Source organism: Nicotiana tomentosiformis, chromosome 9 (assembly GCF_000390325.3).
Source record: "Nicotiana tomentosiformis chromosome 9, ASM39032v3, whole genome shotgun sequence".
In the NCBI taxonomy this organism is placed as follows: domain Eukaryota; kingdom Viridiplantae; phylum Streptophyta; class Magnoliopsida; order Solanales; family Solanaceae; genus Nicotiana; species Nicotiana tomentosiformis.
Window position 1 is genome coordinate 7,916,597 of NC_090820.1, and position 6,482 is coordinate 7,923,078.

The following is a 6,482-nucleotide window of genomic DNA, read 5'->3' on the forward strand; positions in this document are numbered from 1 at the left end:
AATTCGAAGGAAATTTCTCCCACACAAGGTTAGGCAAGCCACTTACCTCGAACCAAACTCAATCAATCGGTAACAATGCCTTTTCCATGAATATCCGTCTCCGAATGACCCAAATCTAGCGAAAAATAATTACATATCATAAATAAAACGATAATACACTAATCTAATTAATGAAATCAAGACTTTAACAAAAATTTTGAAATTCGTCCTAAAAGGTTGACCCGGGCCCACATCTCGGAATCATGCAAAAATCACAAAATTTGAAAGCCCATTCACTCACGAGTCCAACCATACCAGATTTATCAAAATCCGACCTCAAATGACTACTCAAAACCCAAAATTAAACTCTTCAAATCCCTAGCCTCAAACTCCCAAATTCCACCTTCAATACACACTAACTAGGTGGAAAAATAAATAGGGAAGCAAGATTATTGATCAAAAATAAGCACAAGGGACTTACCTCACGAAATTCCTCGAAAATGCTCTCAAGAAATCACGAAACCCGAGCTCAAAATGATGAAAATGGCCAAAAATCTCGAAGTCTCGCTTAAGTAGGTTCTGCCCAGGCATTTCCGTACCTACAGAGCCTAGGCTCGCACCTGCGCGTCCGCTTGTGCGGAAAAATGAGCGCTTTTGCGCACCCCTCTGCCTCCGCACCTGCGATGAAGGGGCCGCACCTGCGAGTGCGCGCCTGCGGAATCTTGTCCGCTTCTGTGGTCTCTCTCCCCACCTGCACTCCTTTGGCGCATTTGCGGGCATCGCAGATGCGAAAAATTGCCTCGCACCTGCGACCCCTGACCAAACCTCCCAACTCCGCTTTTGCGATAAACCTTGCGCACGTGCGATCCCGCACCTGCGGTTTCCCCACCGCAGGTGCGAAAATACCAGAAACTAGAAGCTTCAGCCATTTGCCTAAGTCCAAATTCAATCCGTTAAGCATCCGAAACACACACACAGTACCTTAGCTCACGTACACGGCGCTCACATATCACAACAGTACCAAATCCTAAGGGGATTTTCCCCACACAAGGTTAGGCAAGCCACTTACCTCGAACCAAACTCAATCAATCGGTAACAATGCCTTTTCCACGAATATTCGTCTCCGAATGACCCAAATCTAGCGAAAAATAATTACATATCATAAATACAACTATAATAGACTAATTTAATTAATGAAATCAAGACTTTAACAAAAATTTTGAAATCCGTCCTAAAAGGTTGACCCGGCCCACGTCTCGGAATAAGGCAAAAATCACAAAATCCGAAAGCCCATTCACTCACGAGTTCAACCATACCAGATTTATCAAAATCCGACCTCAAATGACTACTCAAAAACCAAAATCAAACTCTTCAAATCTCTAGCCTCAAACTCTCAAATTCCACCTTAAATACACATTAACTAGGTGGAAAAATAAATGGGGAAGCAAAATTATTGATCAAAAATAAGTACAAGGGACTTACCTCACGAAATCTATCGAAAATGCTCTCAAGAAATCACCAAACCCGAGCTCAAAATGATGAAAATGGCCAAAACTCTCAAAGTCTCGCTTAAGTAGGTTCTGCCCAGGCATTTCCGCACCTGCGGAGCCTGGGCTCGCACCTGCGCGTCTGCTTATGCGGAAAAATGAGCGCTTCTGCGCACCCCTCTGCCTCCGCACCTGCGATGAAGGGGCTGCACTTGTGAGTGCGCGCATGCGCAATCTTGTCCGCTTCTGCGGTCTCTCTCCCCACCTGCGCTCCTTTGGCGCATCTGCGGGCATCGCAGATGCGGAAAATTGCCTCGCACCTGCCACCCCTGACCAAACCTCCCAACTCCGCTTCTGCGATAAACCTTGCACACGTGCGATCCCGCATCTGCGGTTTCCCCACCGCAGGTGCGAAAATACCATAAACTAGAAGCTTCAGCCATTTGCCTAAGTCCAAATTCAATCCGTTAAGCATCCAAAACACACACACAACACCTTAGCTCATGTACACGACACTCACATATCACAACAGTACCAAATCCTAAGGGGATTTCTCCCACACAAGGTTAGACAAGCCATTTACCTCGAACCAAACTCAATCAATCGGTAACAATACCTTTTCCACGAATATCCGTCTCCGAATGACCCAAATCTAGCGAAAAATAATTACATATCATAAATACAACTATAATAGACTAATCTAATTAATGAAATCAAGACTTTAACAAAAATTCCGAAATCCATCCTAAAAGGTTGACCCGGGCCCACGACTCGAAATCGGAAAAAAATCATAAAATCCGAAAGCCCATTCACTCACGAGTCCAACCATACCAGATTTATCAAAATGCGACCTCAAATGACTACTCTAAACCCAAAATCAAACTCTTCAAATCCCTAGCCTCAAACTCCCAAATTCCACCTTAAATGCATACTAACTAGGTGGAAAAATAAATGGGGAAGCAAGATTATTGATCAAAAATAAGCACAAGGGACTTACCTCACGAAATCCCTCGAAAATGCTCTCAAGAAATCGCCAAAAAGTTCACTACCAGTCAAAATCTCCAAAATCCGACCCCGATATCAAAAAGTCCACTACGAGTCAAAATCTCCAAAATTCGACTTTCGCCAATTCAAGCCTAAATCAGCTACAGACCTCCAATTCACATTCCGGATACGCTCCTAAGTCCAAAATCACCCAACGGAGCTAACAAAACCGACAAAACTCCATTCCGGAGCCGTCTTCACACGGTTCCGACTACGGTCAAAATCCTAAGGCTTAAGCTTCCGTTTTAGGGACTAAGTATCTCAATTCACTCTGAAACCATAACAACAATCTCCCGGCAAGTCACATAAGCAGAAAAAGATATGGGAGAAGCAGTTAATAGAGTATCGGGGCTAATACACTCAAAACGACCAGTCGGATCGTTACAATAGAGAAGGAGAGGGGGAAGGGTGTTGTGTGTGAGAGGGAGAAGAGAGTGGGGAGTTAGAAAATTTTGAGAAGAGAGTAAGAGAAATAAGGGGAAAATCCCGTATTTGGGATCTAGAATTAGAATTACCGACCAACGTTGGTCGGTAAAGTTGGTCGGTACACTAAGTGACCGCGCGTTGACTGTGTTTGACCATTAACCGACTAACTTTGGTCGGTTATTTTTAAAAAAAAACTAAATTATTTTTTTTGTGTTTTTATTTCTTAAAATATTATAAACTATAAAAAATTATTATAAACTAAAAGCATTTATTTGATTCACATATATATATTTACTATAAATAATTATAAACTATAAGCATAATCTTTATAAATAATTATATTAACTAATTACTTTTAATAAATTATAAGCATATATTTTATTCACACATATATATAATTAATCAATCATAATAAAATAAATAAAGGTATATATATGAGACATTTATTTTATTTGAATTTCACATTTCGTCTTATATATTCATTTATTTTATAACTAATTACAAATCACATAGATTAATAAATAGCGATCAAGACGTTTTACCTTTTGTATTCATCTATCTAAGTTAATTTTTTAAGTTATAATTAAGTATATGAGTAATTTCACACACAACACATACATTATATTGTAATTGATGATCAATCACATATACATAACTACGTACAAAAACTTTATCAATTGATGAATTGATAAATCAATATTATTCTATTTTAAATATGTTTAGTCGATTGTTATATTATTAACTCGTTTACTTAATGCTAATAACTTCTTTTGTTTCTTTAATTTTGATCCATATATACATGTCAAAGATGTTTAGTATTAATTCTTCTATATTTCATTCATTCATCACTAATAATGCATGACATAGATTAATCGATATAAGTCAAGACGTTTTGTTTTTAATATTCATCGATATAGGTCGAGACGTTTTGTTTTTAATATTTATTGATGCATCTAAGTAAGTTATAAGTCGATGAATCAATTTACGAATAGATATATTTGATGATGATCAATTATATATACTAATTAGATTATTGCTTCTTCACAAGTCTACCTCCAAAAGAACCCAACCCTGTGGCCCTAGCGCTTCGTGTTCTTAGATGCGGTTGTACCTATATATACACACACTTCGTTGTACTACTTTAACTATATATAGCTTGTTATAGTATATGTTAGTGTATTCATTATTTGTATTACAAAATAAAGTGTTAACGGATTACTTTTATATTATTTAGATAGTAAATATTAATGTGATTCAAAAGTTTGATCATGTTTGACCTATAAACCGACCGAAGTTGGTCGGTTATTTTTCAGAAATTACATCTACTGACCAAAGTTGGTCGGTAAAATATTCCCCTGCAATAACCGATCGACTTTGGTCGGTAAATTTAACTATAATTTTTTAAAATATTTTAAATAATAATATAATTATTAAAATTTAAAATGTGGGTCCACAGTACCTACCGATGTTGGTCGGTAATCAAAAATGTACTTTGACTAAGTAAGTCTGACCACTGTGGTCAAATGTTTGACCAATATACCGACTAATTTCGGTCGGTATGTAATTTTAAAAAATGTAAAATATTTTTTTGGTAGTTTCCGTCTATTGTGGACGGTTTTTTGGTCGCTTTTGGGGACCGACCAATGTTGGTCGGTATCGCTTGATTGATTTTTCCCGAATTTCTAGTAGTGTGTGTACTAGGACCATTTTCAATTCAAAATTGATATGAAAATGTCTGAACTCCCTCATGACTCAACCCAAACGATTTTGAAAAATAAATCACAAAACAAAGAGTTGAATTATTATAAAGTACATTTTAAATTAATCAAGGGTAAGCTTTTCCCACACCTTGATTATACTATCTTCCACTAATACAAATATTGACTTATTACAAAGTTAAAGGAATTATTATAGGAAAAATGTCACTGTATAGCGGCTCTGAAAATAATAGCCGAAAAATATTATTTTTTTGTATATATATATTATTTTTGTGTGTGTGTGTGTGTATGTATGTGTATATATATATATATATATATATATATATATATATATATATATAAAAATATATAAATTTTATAAACTTTTGCAGCTATCAGATGTAAATTATTTCGAACGTGGGCTAAAAGCCTAAAAGTGATCTTTTCTCGTTATTATAGACAAGGAAATGTACATTATATTTACCATTTGTAGCTATAAATTCAACAAATTTATCACTTGTAGCCATCTTTGAATTTTATAGCAAATCTATAAAACAAGAGATTAATTGTTTTGAACTGAAACAAGAGAGCAACAAGCTCTCGTAGCTCAGTTGCTTAGAGTGTCCGCTTAGTTAGCGGAGGTTTGAGTTTGACTCTCAACAAGATCATTTTATTTTATGTAGTTTGCCTTGATTGTATTCGTTGTGCGAATGAATATAGTCGATACAAGTTGTATCATTTGTATAAACCCTTGTATTTCGCCTTGGTTACCGTTGATACATGTTGTATTCATTGCGTGAATGAATATAATTGCGCGAACGAATACAATAGATACAAGTTGTATTCGTTGCGCGAACGAATACAATAGATACAAGTTGTATTCGTTGCGCAAACTAATACAAATGATACAAGATGATAACAATTGAACAATAGTTATAAATAATAATTAGATAAATTATAGTTATTAGGCTCTGAATTATAATATTTTATGATAATTTCCCCATAGACAATGAATGCATGTCTTATTTTTAGGGCGTCAAGTTCTTTTTTATATTTTTTCTTTAAGATGTTGTTATTCTTTTTTACTATTTCGGTTACTTCCCCTCTTTTATACATTTTCCTTACTCTCCTCTGTTTTTTATGAGATTCAAGATAGCAACTGTACCAAACATTTCTCCCAAAATATGACAAAATACATAAGTTACCCCGTAAATTATGGATCAAATCTCTATTACATACTTTTTGCGTACGCAAAACACTTTACGCACTCAATCTTTCTAGAGTGTGTCTAAAACGCACTACTTTTTTATTGACCAATTTTTTAAAATAAGTTTGATATCACACATCAATAAGGTCGTGACACGTGTCATAACAAAAAACCTTAATTTACACCTTAATTAATAGTAATTCTTTCTTTAAAAAAAGAGGGGGAAAAAAAGCATCCCCATCCCTAACCCGTTTCTCATCTTCCCCAACTCCCACTTTTAGTCATCTTCTATTAGAAATTTTTCTGCCATTAAAATCACTATTGCCACCACCATTGTTATAGAAACTATCACCATCAACATTATGTTTTAGAACAAAATCCATAAACACTATAACCCTATTTCTTTAAGCCCATCCAAAAACAAAAATTACACAAAATATTTAGATTTTTATGGCACTCCACCGTATGCCTGATCTAGAAACAAATTATGAAAATGCGTCAACTAAGTCCGAAAGCAAATCTGAAAACAAAATTATTAATCATCATCATATTAATTGTGACATAAATCCACCACTGGAAGGATTGTAGTCAGATAGTAGAGAAGGGGACAATTATCAGATTGTATACCCGTATTAAAGTAAA